Source organism: Sapajus apella, unplaced genomic scaffold (assembly GCF_009761245.1).
Source record: "Sapajus apella isolate SASKATOON/1434 unplaced genomic scaffold, GSC_monkey_1.0 scaffold134, whole genome shotgun sequence".
Lineage (NCBI taxonomy): Eukaryota > Metazoa > Chordata > Mammalia > Primates > Cebidae > Sapajus > Sapajus apella.
In genome coordinates this window covers 2,741,265-2,758,616 of record NW_022437074.1, presented here as the reverse complement: position 1 = coordinate 2,758,616, position 17,352 = coordinate 2,741,265, and positions in this window count along the sequence as shown.

The window sequence follows — 17,352 nt, the reverse complement described above, 5'->3', positions numbered from 1 at the left end:
CTTGGGTCTTGTTTGTTTTAGTCTGACAATCTGCCTTATAGTTGGTATATTTAGACCATTTACATTTAATGTAATTATTGATTTTGTAGGATTTCAGTCCACCATTTCTAATCTGTCTTCAAGTTCACAAAGACCTATCATTGTCATGTGCATTCTGCTATTTAGCCCTTTGAGTGAATTTTGGAAAACTATTAATAATATACTTTATTGTTTGAACAATTTCAGCCTATCAGAAAAGTGAGCAAACAGTTGAGAATTCCCATATGCCCTCTTAACCCAAACCCTCCCACCCCCGGTTTTCCTTATGATTAACATCTTGCATTAGTTTAGTACATTGATTATAATTGATGAGCCATTATTAAAATTTTATTAACAGTCGTCCATGGATTACATTGGGTTTCATTCTTGGTGTTGTATATGTCAGGCCTCCAAGTCCAAGCCTGGCCATTTTAGCCTTGGAGACCCGCACTTACACCTCTGGATGGTCCCCAGGAGCTAGAAAGTCTGAAGTAACCACAAGTAGCCAGGTGGTCACAAAAAGAAGTGAAGCAACTTGTTCCTGCCTCAACTAATTGCTCTCCCCCTGCAATCTGCAACCTGCAGCCATTGTTCCTGCTCAGCTTTGTGGAATTTCCCCCCTGGACATTGGGTTTCTCAGGACCCCCACCCTTGTAACTATGTAATTTACTGCTTGCAACCGATAACCTCCACCCTTATGATCATGCCTGTTTGTAATAGATGACCCCTACCCTTGTGATCATGCATCCCGTGACACCATTCCCCTCTCCAAGATAGAATACTGACCCCTACCCTTGTGTCCATGCATCCCGTGACACCCTTACCCTCCCTAAAATAGATTACCACCTTTAACTGACCACTTGCCCCAACCTATAAAACCAACTCCTATCCTTCTGCCCTCCGCTGACTCTCTTCTGGGACTCAGCTTGCCCACAGCCAGGCGAATAAATACTAGCCATGTTGCTCACACAAAGCCTGCCTGGTGGTCTCTTTATGCAAGTGACGTACTTGACAGTATATTACCTGGATTTTGACAAATGCATAATGACATGTTTACATAATCAAACAGAATAGTTTCACTACCCTAAATATCAGCTGTGCTCCACCATTCATCCACCACCTCCACTCCTCACTCCTGGCAACCACTGAACTTTTTACTGTTTCCACAGTTTTGCTTTTTTCAGAATATATATATGTATATAAAAATATACATATATATAAAATATAACATTTATATATACAATGTATATTATATATGGCATTATATATTCAACATATATGACATTGTATATATAAAATATATATATAATATATACACAATGCCATATATGTTGTATATATGTCATATATAAATGTTATATATATTATATGTTACATATAATATATATTTTATATATAAAGAACTATATTTTTGCAAAGATTTTTCTGCCAGTTAATGGCTTACCTTTCCATTCTCTTAACAGCGTCCTTTGCAAGCAGAACAATTTAATTTTAGTGAAGTCCAACTTACCAATTTTTTCTTTTATGAGTCATGTTTTTGATGTTATATCTAAATGCCATCACCAAATCCAAGGTCACATGAGTTTTCTCTTTTGTTATCTTCTAGGAATTGTATAGTTTTGTATTTTACATTTAGGTCTAATGATCCATTTTAAGTTAATTTTTGTGAAAGGAGTGAGATCTGTGTCTAGATAAGATACTTCGGCAGGTGCAGTGACTCATGCTGTAATCCCAGCACCTTGGGAGGCCAAGGTGGGCAGATCACCTGAGGCCAGGAGTTCGAGACCAGCCTGGCCAACATGGTGAAACCCTGTCTCTACTAAAAATACCAAAAATTAGCCAGGCGTAGTGGCGGATGCCTGTAATCCCAGGTATTTGGGAGTCCGAGGTAGGAGAATTGCTTGAACCTGGGAGGTGGAGGCTGCAGTGAGCTGAGATCATGCCATTGCACTCCAGCCTGGGCAACAAGACTGAAACTCCACCTCAAAAAAAAAAACATATATATATATATGCTATATATATATATATATATATGCAGTATATATACTTGTGAAATAACAAGAATGCTACATCTAGATGTAGCATTTTTGTTATTTATCCTACATGGTGTTTTTTGAGCTTCCTGGATCTGTTCTTTTGTGTCTACCTGAGTTCATTTGGGCTATGACAAAAATATCATAAACTGGGGAGCTTATAAACAACAAATTTATTTCTTACAGTTCTGGGGGCTGAGATGTCCAAGGCCAAGGCACTAGCAGTGTCTGGTGAGGCACTAGCAATGTCTGGTGAATCCCTGATTCCTCATAGATAGTGCATTCTGGCTTTGTCCTCACATGGTGTCAGGGGCTAGCTAATTCCCTAGGGCTTCTTTCATAAGGGCACTAATCCCAGTCCTGAGGATGGAGCCCTCATAACCTGATTGACTCCCCAAAGCCCCACCTTAGTACTATCATATTGAGGATTAAGTTTCAATATAACTTTTGAGAAGATAAAAACATTCAGACCATAGCTGTGTCTATCATTAATTTGCGGACATTTTAAGTCACTGTTGCTTCAAATATTTCTTCTGTTTCTTTATCTTTTTCTCCTCTTTCTGGTATTTCCAAAAAGTCCATGTTTCACCTTTTATAATTGTCTCACAGTTCTTGAGTCTTGTTCTGTTTTTTCTTTTTTCTCATTGTATGTCAACGTTTGAAGTATCTATTGACATCTCATTGATTCTTTCACTGGTCGTATCTATTCTTTTGATGAACCCATCAAAGGCATTCTTCATTTCTGTTTTGGTGTTTTTTTATTTCTAGTATTTTATTTTCATTTCTTCTTAGGGTTTTTACCTCTCTGTTTACATTATCCATCTGTTCTTGCATGTTATCCTCTTTTTACATTAGAGCCCCTAGCATGTTAATCATAGTTATTTTAAATTCCTGGTTAGATACTTCCAACACCTCCTTCATATCTGAGTTTGGTTCTGATGCTTGCTGTCTCTTCAAACTGTGGGGTTTGTCTTTTATTATGTTTTGTAATTTTTTGAGGCTGTACATGATGTACTAGGTAAAAGGAACTGAGGTAAATAAGCTTTTAGTGTGAGGTTTTGTGTTTCTTTGGCTAGGAGTTAGGCTTTGTTTACTATTTGCTATAGTTATAGATGTTGGAGGCTAAAATTTTCTCTAGTGTCCTTGTGTTGTCTCTCTTGTTTTCTGTGGGGCACTCCCTAGAGGCTTCTTTGTAAAGTGACTCTGAGTCTTGCAGTGTCTATCCCTAATCATAGGAAAACATCAAAGAAACCCATACAGAGGGACATGTGACAAAGTACCAGGTGTCAAGGATCACGGATTGAATCCTGAAACAGAGGAAGGACACTAAAGGAAAGACTGGTAAAACGTGACTTAGGTCTGGAGTTTAGTTAAGACTCATTTCTTAGTTTTGATAATTGCACTACCGTTATGTTAACATTGGGGGTAGCTGTGCAAGTGGTGTGATAATGCTGTTGTGTCTTTAACCTTGGCCTCTGGTTAAGGTGTTTCCAGTGTAAAGTCACTGTTATTCCTTGTAGTCAACACACATTTGGCACCACAGGATTCATTCTGGAATTCTCCTTGGCTTATTTATAACCTTTTTCTTTTTCTAGTACTGTATTGAGAAACCTGGCTTTCATTATCTTATGCAGAGTTTACAAAGCCAATTTAAACTTTTGTTTTGTCACATGCAATGATTTTATTCCCTGTATTCATTTCAAAGCTTGTGAATTTTTAATTATTGTAAGGGCTAACATAGAACTTTTTCATGTTTTCTATTCTTTAAGAGTAGGTAAGATTTTAATTTAGTTTGTAATTATGAATCACATTACAAAAGGAATACTGTGGTTCTCTGAGAGCTAATTTGTCTTGGCAAAAGGCTTTAGATAGGCTGTGCATGGTGGCTTATGCCTGTAATCCCAGCACTTTGATCCGAGGTGGGTGGATCACCTGATGTGAGGAGTTTGAGACCAGCCTGGCCAACATGGCGAAACCCCGTCTCTACTAAAAATACAAAAATTAGCTGGGTGTAGTGGCATATGCCTATAATCCCAGCTACTTGGGAGGCTGAGGCAGGAGAATTGCTTGAACCCGGGAGGCAGAGGTTGCAGTGAGCCAAGATTGCGCTACTGCACTCCAGCCTTGGTGACAGAGAGAGACTCCGTCTTAAAAAAAAAAAAAAATTAGCTGGGCATGGTGGCACGCACCTACGGTATAGTCCCAGCTACTCAGGAGGTTGAGGCAGGAGAATTGCTTGAACCCAGGAGGCGGAGGTTGCAGTGAGCAGAGATCACATCACTGTACTCGAGCCTGGCTGACAGAATGAGACTCCGTGTCAAAAAAAAAAAGAAACTAAAACTAAATAGGCTTTAGGGAAAACTAAACAGGCTGATTATATAATTAGCACTAAGATGGGAAGGACTCTGGCCTAATTTCTTCAATTTACATTTAAAATAGGAGCTTAGCCCCCAAATAATATGTAATTGATTATTAGGGTTTCGGAGTCAGTATTTTTCAAAGCAGAAGATATTTCTCAATTCTTGCTTACTTTTAGAGGTTGAAGTTCAAGGAAGCCTCTACCTTGGCACTGTATTCCAGGGAGGTATTTGGAGTTAATTTCAGGGCTTAACAGAGTGACTCTTTAGAACAGTGGTATATGATTGAAATGTAACATGTTACAAATGAGATCACTACAAGTAATTTAAAAATGTTCTGGTAGTACTTTTATCAAAAGTAAATAGAAACATGAAATTAATTTTCACAATATATTTTACTTAAACCAATATGTTCACAATGTTAAAATTTCAATAAGTAATCAATATAAAAACTACTAGTGAGATATTTCACAATCCTTTTTTCATGTCAGCCTTTGAAATCTGGTGTGTATTTTATATTTACCATATATCTTGATTTGGAATAATCACATTTTAATCTTTCAATAGCAATATGTGGCTAGTGGCTACTGTATTAGAGCAATTCTAGTACAAAGGAGACCCTTTAAAAATATTTTGAAGTCATAGTCTGTAAGGCAACATGAAAGCTGATCTGAGTGATTTCTCCTTTTCCAGGAAAGGAAATAAAAATGAAATTATGTTAGCTGCATATTTTATGGGTTTCAGGAGAAATACACACAGTCTGAAAGAATGATCTCAGTCAGAAACTCAGAATGAATCATATGAATTAAACGTTGGACAATGTCCAGTGCTCAGCATGTGTTTTTGGTTTACAATAAGAGCATATTATGCCGCCAAATACAGAGATTTACTATTAAACATAGTGTAGGAGGTATGTTGAGACATTGTTCTAAACTACCGCAGTTCCATACTTTGTGAAAAGTTGTATATCACTCTTTTTTTTTTTTTTTGAGACAGAGTTTCGCTCTTGTCACCCAGCCTGGTATGCAATGGTATAATCTTGTCTCACTGAAGCCCCCGCCTCCCGGGTTCAAGCGATTCTCCTGCCTTAGCCTCCCTAGTAGCTGGAATTGCAGATGCGCGCCACCACGCCCAGCTAATTTTTGTATTTTTAGTAGAGACAGGGTTTCACCATGTTGGCCAGGCTGGTCTTGAACTCCTGATCTCAGGTGATCTGCCCACCTCAGCCTCCCAAAATGCTAACATTACAGGTGTGAGCTACCATGCCCAGCCTTATATTTCACTCTTTAGGAATTGTATCACTGTAATCTTAAACTACACTAAAGTACGTAATATAAACCTTTTGTCAAATTGCTCAGAGGAGGTTTCTACTTTGGTTATAAGAAATAAAAATCATGCTTTTGTGTACAGACTAGACATCTAAATGAATCAACAAGCAGTGCTCTTACTGAAAGGTAACTCTTTCTAGAATCTGGTACACCATTTAATATCAGTATGAGCATATTGTTGGCTTAATAATTGCTTTCTGGCTGGGCACAGTGGCTCACACCTGTAATACCAGCACTTTGGGAGGCTGAGGCGGGCAGATCACAAGGTCAGGAGTTCGAGACCAGCTTGGCCAATACGGTGAAATGCTGTTTCTAAGAAAAATACAAAAATCAGCCGGGCATGGTGGCACGTGCTGTAGTCCCAGCTACCTGGGAGGCGGAGGCAGAAGAATCGCTTGAACCCAGGAGGCAGAGGTTGAGGTGAGCGGAGATCATGCCACTGCACTCCAGCCTGGGCAACAGTGAGACTCCTTCCAAAATTAAATAAATAAATAAAATAAAAAATAATTGCTTTCTATGTTTATTGGTTTTCTTTAGTTGCATAAGCAGTCAAAAAGAATCCCTTTCACTGAAGTACAATCTGTGGTGGGACTTCTGTCTCTCCTTGATCTTACTCTGCTAGATTTATGTCGCTGCCATAGCTATGCAATGGGTGATGTTTACACTATGCTCAAATAAAGCAACCAGAAAAACATATCACTGAATAATACAGATATTCTGAAGGTCAGGCAAGCCAACCTTCATTGACAGATCAATTTCCTTAGAAAGCTTGATGAAACTAAAGACTGAAGTTCAAACAAAAGGGCCTCTCAAGAGGGTACGAATTTCCAGTAACTTACAAGGTAAGAAAAAGAGCAAGAAACTTGGGAGTAGAGAAGAGAAAAGAAAAAAGGAGCAAGAGGGGATAGCCAGCTCTCAAAAGAGTCTCCAATAGAAAAGCAAAATATATATCTAGACAGTAACAACATGTGAAGAAAGAATGAGCACAGCAAAATTTAGAAGAGTTGCTTAAAAAGCAAACAAAACAGTGGCTCAAGCCTGTAATCCCAGCACTTTGGGAGGCCGAGGCGGCTGGATCACGAGGTCAAGAGATCGAGACCGTCCTGGTCAACATGGTGAAACCACGTCTCTACTAAAAATACAAAAAATTAGCTGCGCATGGTGTTGCGTGCCTGTAATCCCAGCTACTCAGGAGGCTGAGGCAGGAGAATTGCCTGAACCCAGGAGGCGGAGGTTGCGGTGAGCCGAGATCACGCCATTGCACTCCAGCCTGGGTAACATGAGTGAAACTCCGCCTCAAAAAAAAAAAAAAAAAAAAAAAAAAAAAAAAAATGCAAACAAAAAACCAAACACCTATTTACTCCTAAGGTACCAAAAAAGGTTCAAGGACCACAACTAGCAGAAATCGACCTCGTCTGAATAAACTATGTTCAGATTGCTTTTGGCAATTGGGAAAGCAGTAACAGAAATGAACTCAAATGCCATTTATATTAGCTTTTCAAATATATACATTTGTATTTAGATTTTAGTATGTCTCTTGGAAAAGCGTTGTAGCCATAAACAATTATTTGACTAAATAACATTAATGTGGGCCAGGAGCGTGGCTCATGCCTGTAATCCCAATACTTTGGGAGGCCAGGGTGGGTGGATCACTTGAGGTCAGGAGATGGAGACCAGCCTGGCCAACGTGGTAAAACCCTGTCTCTATTAAAAATACAAAAATTGGCCAGGTGTGATGGCTCATGCCTGTAACTCCAGCTACTGGGGAGGCTGAGGCAGGAGAATTGCTTGAACCCAGGAGGCGGAGGTTGCAATGAGCAGAGATCATGCCACTGCAGTCCAGCCTGGGCGACAAAGACTTGGTCTAAAAAAAAAAAAAAAAGAAAAAAAAATTAGTGTTAATCTTCTGGTAGTGACAGTGACAAGAACATGCTGAAATCTGTTTGTAATTACACATTTGAAGTGGACAATAAATATATTTAACATCTATTGTGTATGTCATATGTACCAGGTACAGTGCCGAGTCAGCCTTTTCCCTGCATTATTTCACTGAATTCAATTATATTATTATCCTTATTTGAAAATTAGGAATGAGCCAGAGGTGTATAACAGGAATTATACTAATAAGGATTTATTTTTCTCATATGACAAGAAATCTGAGGTAAGTAATGGATAGTTCATTAACAAGAAATAATTTAAATTTTTTGTTTTCAAATCCACCATTCTTAGCATATCTGTTGCATCATGGTCACAAGATGGTTGCCACAGCTCTAGGCAGCACAACCACTTTCAAGGCAGGAAGAGAAGAAAGGTGGCAAGAGGCTTTTTCTTTTCTTAACCATCATAAGTTTTCTCATGCGCCCTCCAGAAGATTTCCTTATATCCTTCATTGGCCAGACATGGGTTACTGGCTACTCCTAGTTGTAAAGGAGGTTGGTGAAGTATCTGGCTTTTTAACATCTAGAGTGGAGCAATAGAGAAAAAAATGAAAATAGGTGATGGGTTAGCCAACTTACAGTGCTCCTACGCCATTTAATAGATGTAGAAACGGAGGCGTATCAAGATTAGGTAACTTGTCCAGAGTCATATAGCTATATGCAGTATAAAGTAGATTCCTAACTCTGGCTCGTTGCCTCCAAATTCTGTGCTCCTATCCGGCATGTACATTGCCTTCTCAGAGTGAAATTAACTATTGGAATCATGAGATTTTTGCATATAATAATGTTTTACTTACAGAATTTACTGCCTCAGCCAGGCACAGTTGCTCACGCCCGTAATCTCAGCACTTTGGGAGGCTGAGGAGGGCAGATCACTTGAGCTCAGGAGTTTGAGACCAGCCTGGCCAATATGGTGAAACACCATCTCTACTAAAAATACAAATATTAGCCAGGTGTGGTGGCCTGCCCCAGTAGTCCCAGCTACTCTAGAGGCTGAGGTGGGAGGACCCCTTGAACCCAGAAGGTAGAGGTTGCAGTGAGCTGAGCTTCTGCTATGGCACTCCAGCCTGGGTGATAAAGTAAGACCCTATCTCAAAAAAAGAAAAAATAATAATTTACTGCCCTAAACTATTTAATAGTACATCATTTTCCCAAAATGTGTTTTTATTAATGTGGTATTTCCACTAGATACAATACTAGTAAGTTTAACATTCATCAACAAAGGTGGATTTGGGTGAGTTATTTCTAATGTGAAATGCTATGAAATAAACCACATGGTATAAATAGTAAGGGAAGCTGAGAAAGAAAAAGCAAGCTACAGAGATGTTAAGTGACATGCCTTTAGTTTCTCCTAATTGCCCATGAAAAATGTGATTTGAAACTGTCACCTGTAGAGGGTCGTGTCTTCAAGTTATCTAAGTTCTTGGCATTTTGAACAAAGAATTGGACAAAACGCCCAGCAAAGCAAAGAAAGAATGAAGCAACAAAAGAACAACAGCAAGAATTTATTGGAAACAAAAGTACACTCCACAGTGTGGGAGCGGACCAAGCAGCAGCTCAAAGGCTGGGATACAGAATCTTCTTGTGACCAAATACCCTCTAGAAGTTTCCCGTTGGCCACTTCATGCTCACCTCACATAACTGAAGTGGTAGCCTGCAATCAGCCTTCCAAAAGCAACCAATCAGAGGCTAGGGTGAAGTTACAAAGTTATTCTTCTATGCAAATGAAGACTTGGCCTACAATGAGTCTGATTGGTTGTAAACAGCAACCATTCAGAATCTGAAGGGAAGTTACAAAGTTGCAAAGGAAGACTCCTCCCAGGCTCAGTATGATTTCTTGTGGACAGCCAATTTCCCATCTTTTGGCGGAAAAGGTCAAAGGGTAGGGTTTGGTTTTTTTTTTTTTTTTTTTTTTTTTTTTTTACTTAGGCATGGAAAGTTAGGGTTTTCCTTTCAATGTAGTTCTAGGAAATAAGCGTGAAACAACTGTTGGTTCCCTGCCTCCAGACCCTATTCTCCTGCTTCAAAACCATTTGGGTTTTTCTACTGAAGTTGTAAGTTCACAGGAGTACTTCTACATATAGCACTTGTGATGGTTAATTTTATGTGTCAACTTGATTGGGACACAGAGTGCCCAGACATTTCCTCTATAGGGTGTTTCTAAATGTGATTAACATTTGAATTGGTAGACTGAATAAAGCAAATTGTCCTCCCTATTGTGGGTGGGTTAATCCAATCCCTTAGAGGATTGAGTAGAACAAAAATCATAGTAAGAGCGAATTTGCCCTCTCTGCCTGACTATTGAGCTGGGACAGAAGTCTTCTTGTGCATTTGAAGTAGAACTTATATCTACAAGCCTTGATTTAAGACTAGGTTCAATAACCGACTTGTGTTCTTCACTGACTATGGCTTCTATTTCCTCTTTCCTCTCTGAGTAGACAGAATCCTGGTTTCTTTCCTTCTATCTATTCAGGTAGGGTCAAAGTTCTTCTCCCTGTTTGTCCTTTTTCAATCAGAAGGATGAAATACGTCTTGCCCATTTTGAAAGATGGTCACCTTGTCTTCCAAATAGCTTATTTATTATTATTTCAATAGCTTTGATGGAATTCTTTAGTTTAATTAAATCCCATTTGTCAATTTTTGCTTTTGTTGCCGTTGCTTTTGGTGATTTCAACATAACTAAAACACCAAAAGCAACAGCAACAAAAGCCAAAACAGACAAATAGGATCTAATTAAACTCCAGAGTTTCTGCACAGCAAAAGAAACTATCAATAGAGTGAAATGGCAACCAACAGAATGGGAAAAAGTTTTTGCAATCTACCCATCTGACAAAGGGCTAATATCCAGAATCTATAGAGAACTTAAACAAATTTACAAGAAAACAACCCCATCAAAAAGTGGGCAAAGAACATGAACAGATACTTTTCAAAAGAAGACATGCAACCAACAAACATGAAAAAAAGCTCATCATCACTGGTTATAAGAGAAATGTAAATCAAAACCACATTGAGCTACCATGCCAGTTAGAATGGCAATCATTAAAAAATCAGGAGACAACAGAGGCTGGAAAGGATGTAGAGAAACAGGAATGCTTTAACACTGTTGGTGGCAGTGTAAATTAATTCACCCATTGTGGAAGACAGTGTGATGATTCCTCAAGGATCTAGAACTAGAAATACTATTGACCCAGCAATCCCATTACTGGGTATATACCCAAAGGATTATAAATCATTCTATTATAAGACACATGCACACATATGTTTATTGCAGCACTGTTCACAATAACAAAAGACTTAGAACCAACCCAAATGCCCATCAATGACAGACTGGATAAAGAAAATGTGGCACACCTAGACCATGGGATACTATGCAGCCATAAAAAAGGATGAGTTCATGTCCTTTGCAGTACATGGATGAAAGTGGAAACCATCATTCTCAGCAAACTGACACAGGAACAGAAAACCAAACAACGCATGTTCTCACTCATAAATGGGTGTTGAACAAAGAGAATACACGGACACAGAGAGGGCAATATCACACACTGGGGCCTGGGGGGTGGGGGATGGGGGGAATAGCAGAGGGTAGAGGGGTTGGGAAGGGATAACATTAGGAGAAATACCTAATGTAGATGAAGGGGTGATGGATGCAGCAAACCACAACCATGGCACGTGTATATCTATGTAACAAACCTGCATGATCTTCACTCACATGTACCCCAAAACTTAAAGTATAAATAAATAGAAAAAAAAGAAAAAATATATTTGCCCATGCCTATGTCCTGAATAGAATTGCCTGGGTTTTCTTATAGGGTTTTTATAATTTTGGGTTTTACATTTAGGTCTTTAATCCATCTTGAGTTAATTTTTATATGAGGTGTAAGGTAAGGGTTCAGTTTCAATTTTCTGCATATGGCTAGCTAGTTCTCCCAGCACCATTTATTAACTAGGAAATCCTTTCCCCATTGCTTGTTTTTGTCAAGTTTGTCGAAGATCAGATGGTTGTAGATATGCAGTTTTATTTCTGAGTTCTCTATTCTGTTCCAGTGGACTGTGTGCCTGTTTTTGTACCAGTACCATGCTGTTTTGGTTACTGCAGCCTTGTAATATAGTTTCAAGTTGGGTAGCATGATGCCTCCAGCTTTGTTCTTTTTGCTTAGGATAGTTCTGGCTATACAAGCTCTTTTTTGGTTCCATGTGATTTTTTTTTTTTTTTTTTTGAGACAAAGTCTTGCACTGTCACTAGCTGGAGTGCAGTGGCATGATCTTGGCTCACTGCAATCTCTGCCTCCTGGGTTCAAGCAATTCTCCTGCCTCAGCCTCCCTAGTAGCTAGGACTACAGGCACATGCCACCATGCCCAGCTAATTTTTGTATTTTTAGTAGAGACAGGCCAGCTTATTTTTGTGTTTTTAGTAGAGATGGGGTTTCACCATGTTTGCCAGGATGGTCTCCGTGTCTTGACCTCATGATCCACCTGCCTCAGCCTCCCAAAAGTGCTGAGATTACAAGCATGAGCCGTGTGAATTTTAAAAGGTTTTCTAATTCTGTGAAGAATGTCAATGATAGTTTAATGAGAATAGCATTGAATCTACAAATGCTTTTGGCAGCATGGCCATTTTCATGATACTGATTCTTGCTATCCGTGAGCATGGAATGATTTTCTATTTGTTTTTGCCTCTCTTATTTCCTTGAGTAGTGGTTTGTAGTTCTCCATGAAAAGGTCCTTCAATTCCTTTGTTAGCTATATTTCTAGGTATTTTATTCTCTTTGTGGCAGTTGTGAATGGGAGTTTATTCATACTTTGGTTCTCTGCTTGTCTATTGTTGGTGTATAGAAATGCTTATGATTTCTACACATTGATTCTGTATATCCTGAGACTTTGCTGAAGTTGCCTATCAGTTTAAGAAGCTTTTGGTCTGAGTCAGGGAGGTTTTCTAGATATAGGATCATGTCATCTACAAACAGAGACAATTTGACTTCCTCTGTCTCTATTTGAATACCCTTTATTTATTTCTCTTGTTTGATTGCCCTGGACAGAATTTCCAATACTATGTTGAATAAGAGTGGTGAGAGAGGGCAGGCATCCTTGTCTTGTGCCAGTTTTTAAGGGGCATGCTTCCAATTTTGACCCATAAAGTATGATATTGGCTGTGGGTTTGTCCTAAATGGCTCTTATTATTTCGAGATATGTTCCTTCATTACCTAGTTTATTGAGAGTTTTTAACATGAAGGAAAGTTGAATTTTATCAAAGTCCTCTATGCAAATAAATTGAGATATGGATCTTTTGAGATACTCGTGATTTCGTCTTTAGTTCTGTTTATGTGATGAATTATATTGATTGATTTGCATATAATGAATCAGCCTCGCATCCCAGGGATGAAACCAACTTGATTGCGGTGGATAAGCTTTTTAATGGCTGCTGGACTTGGTTTGCTAGCATTTTATTGAGGATTTGTGCGTTGATGTTCATCAGGGATATTCGCCTGAGGTTTTCTTTTCTTGTTGCATCTTTTCCAGGTTTTGGTATCAGGATGATGCTAGCCTCATAAAATGAGTTAGCGAGGAGTCCCTCCTTTTCAATCATTTGGAACAGTTTCAGAAGAAATCGTACCAGCTCCTCTTTGTACCTCTGGTAGAACAGCTGTACATTCGTCTGGTCCTGGGCTTTTTTTTTTTTTTTTTTTTTGGTAGGCTATTTATAACTGCCTCAATTTCAGAACTTGTTATTTGTCTATTCAGAGATTTAACTTCTTCCTGGTTCAGTCTTGTTTGTATGTGTCCAGGAATTTATCCATTTCTTCTAGATATTCTCATTTATTTGCATAGAGGTGTTTACAGTATTCCCTGATGGTTGTTTGAATTTCTGTGGGGTCATTGGTGGTATCTCCCTATCATTTCTGATTGTGTTTATTTGAATCTTCTTTTTCTTCTTCTTCATTAGTCTAGCTAGAGGTTTATTTTATTGATTTTTCAAAAAATCAGCTCCTGGATTCGTTGATTTGTTTTTTTTGAAGGGTTTCTTGTGTCTCTATCTCCTTCAGTTCTGCTCTGAGCTTGCTTATTTCTTGCCTTCTGCTAGCTCTAGGGTTTGTGTGGTCTTGGTTTTCTACTTTTTGTAGTCATTATGTTAGGATGTCAATTTGAGATCCTTCCAGATTTTTGTTTGATGTGGACATTTAGTGCTATAAATTTCTCTCTCTCTCTTTTTTAGACAGAATTTTGTTCTTGTTGCCCAGGCTGGAGTGTAATGGCGTAGTCTCAGCTCACCGCAACCTCCACCTCCCGGGTTCAAGAGATTCTTCTTTCTCAGCCTCCTTAGTAGGTGGGATTACAGACATGTGCCACTACACCCAGCTAATTTTGTATTTTTAGTACAGATGAGGTTTCTCCATGTTGGTCAGGCTGGTCTTGAATTCCTGACCTCAGGTGATCTGCCTGCCTTACCCTCCCAAAGTGCTGGCATTACAGGCATGAGCCACCACACCCAGCCCAATTTTTCCTCTTAACACTGCTTTAGCTGTGTCCCAGATATTCTGGTACATTGTCTCTTTGTTCTTTTTCATTTCAAATTACTTGATTCCTGCCTTAATTTTATTATTTACTGAGGAGTCATTCAGGAGCAGGTTGTTAAATTTCCATGTTATTGTACAGTTTTGAGTGAGTTTCTTAATCTTGAGTTCTAATTTGATTGCACTGTGGTCTGACAGACTGTTGTCAGTTCTTTTGCATTTACTGAGGAGTGTTTTACCTTCTATTATGTGATCAATTTTAGAGTAAGTGCCATGTGTCGCTGAGAATAATGCTGTTTTTGTGTGTCAAGCTCTGTAGATGTCTATCAGGTCCACTTCATCTGGAGCTGAGTTCAAATCCTGAATATCCTTGTTAATTTTCTGTCTTAATGATCTGTCTAATATTGATAGTGGGGTATTAAAGTCTCCTGCTATTATTGTGGGGTGCTCTCAGTTTCTTTATAAGTCTTTAAGATCTTGTTTTATGAATCTGAGTGCTCCTGTATTGGGTGCATATATATTTAAGATAGTTAGCTCTTGTTGAATTGAGCTGTTTGCCATTATATAATGGCCTTCTTTGTCTTTTTTGACCTTTGTTGGTTTAAAGTCTACTTTGTCAGAAACTAGGATTGCAACCCCTGCATTTTTCTGCTTTTTATTTTCTTAGTAAATTTTCCTCCAGCCCTTTATTTTGAACCTATGTGCGTCTTTGCATGTGAGATATGTCTCTCGAATATAGCACACCAATGAGTCTTCTCTTTTTATCAAGCTTGCCACTCTATGTCTTTTAATTGGAGGATTTAGCCCATTTACATTTAAGATTAATATTGTTGTTATGTGTGAATTTGATCCAGTCATCATGATGCTGGCTGGTTAATTTTGCAGACTTATTAATGTAGTTGGTTTGTACCATTGTTGGTCTCTGTACTTCAGTGTGTTTTTGTAGTGGCTGGTAAGTTTTTCCTTTCCATGTTTAGCACTTCCTTCAGGAGCTCTACCCAGGCAGGCCTGGTGGTGACAAAATCTCTCAGGATTTGCTTGTCTGAAAAGGATCTTAGTTTGGCCTGATTTGAAATTCTGGTTGAAAATTATTTTCTTCAAGAATGTTGAATATTGGCCCCCAATCTCTTTTGGCTTGTAGGGTTTCTACTCAGATATCCACTGTTAAGTCTGATGGGCTTCCCTTTATAGGTGACCTGGCCATTCTGTCTGGCTGCCCTTAACATTTTTTCTTTCAATTCAACCTTGGATAATCTGATGATTATGTGAATTGGGGTTGATCTTCTTGTGGAGTATCTTATTGGGGTTCTCTAGATTTCCTGAATCTGAATGTTGGCCTGTCTTGCTAAGTTGGGGAATTTCTCCTGGATGATATCCTGAAGTGTGTTTTCCAACTTGGTTCCATTTTCCTGGCCTCTTTCAGGTACTCCAATCAGTCATAGGTTCTGCTCTTTTGACATAGTTCTATAGTTCTCAGAGGCTTTGTTCATTCCTTTTCATTCTTTTTTTCTCTAATCTTGTCTGCTTGCCTTATTTCAGCAAGATAGTCTTCAAGCTTTGATATTTTTTCTTTCACTTGGTTGGTTTGGCTATTGATACTTGTGCATGCATCATGAAGTTCTCATGCTGTGTTTTGGAGCTCCATCAGGTTATTTATGTTCCTCTCTAAACTGGTTATTCTAGTTAACAGCTCCTGTAATCTTTTACCATGGTTCTTAGGGCTGGGGTGGATGACTGCCAATGGGTATTTTTTTTTGGAATTTTTTTCTGGGGGGATGATAAAAATTTCTAAACTTGGAGAAACTCTGGAGTGACATCAGGAAGATAGTTAACTGGAAGCCCTTAGTGCTCATCCCCCTCATAAAGACAGCCACAAGAATGAGTAAACAACTACCTTTTAATGCAAATAACTGAGGAAGAGAACCTGAGTGCATCAGAGAAGTAACAGAAACTCTGGTGAGTACAGAAACTTGGGACAGCCACATAAGAAACAGAAGGAAAGGCTGGCTTCCACCACTAGGATCAACTGGGAACCAGGAAGAACTTCTCCCTACAGTAAGGAGGTAAACAAGATAATCCCAGCAACCCCCATCAACACCCTAGACACCTACAGATGTCACCACTGGGGTGCCCTGTAGTTCTGACAGGCACTAAACCTAGCTGAGGAAGCTACCTGGAGTACACACAGCTGTGCTCCCCTCAGAGAAGGAGCTGACTCTGTGCCCTGTGTTTACTTTGCTACACATCTTATAACTGGAACTATGGCTGGGTTGTGTCTTGCTTTGAGGATGAGTAGCCATGGCTTCCTTTAATCCCTGAGGCTAAGCTGCTGCTGAATCATCTTAGCCTGTTGGAACAAAATCCCTAAACTGAGCTGTGAACAGCTGTTACACCCTTCCTTATGGGGCCAATGGAGGTGAAACCACTCTACCTACCTCTCTCCTTGCTCCATTGGGCCAGAGCAGAAGCAGTACCTTACCTCCTGCGAAAGCAGTATTTGGCTGCTCAGACTAGTCATTCTTTCCTGGTGCCTAACTTGAAGCAGCACCTTGAATCCCAGGGAATGGTGCCTTTGCTGCCCAGCATGGTCACTATATTCCAGTACCTAAGCTGAAGTTGCACTGTCATCCTATGGAAATGGTGCCTGGCAGCCAGAAGAAGGACACCCCCCAGGCCTGAGCTGAAGAGGCACTTTGCCTCCTGGGAAAATGGTGCCTTGGCTGAGCTGAGCAGCTAAGCATTTCAGGGCAGAGCTGACATAGCACCTTATATCCCAGGGAAATGGAGAAGTGGCTGAACTGTGAAATAACACCATGCAGGCTGAACAGCTTTAGTACCCTGATTCCCTGGAGGTAGACTATCTCCCTAGAATCTGCACATCAGAGGCATACCTATCTGTCAGGAGTAGAGTCACCACTATATTGTTCCCTGCCCTCTCTCAAGGCCCAACTGACAGCTGTGCTTTGTTATTCTCAGGTATTTGTTGCTGTTGCACCTAGTATCACAGAGTCTGGGAAACTGCTGAGCCGCATCACCCAAGGCTTTAGAGTCTCTACTACATACTGCCTCATCTTGAGACTGAAGTTGCCACTGAACATTGACTCAGGTTCCCAAAATGCAGCTATACCCTGCTCCCTAAGTCCAAAACTCCAGAGCAGTCCTTCCTCTAT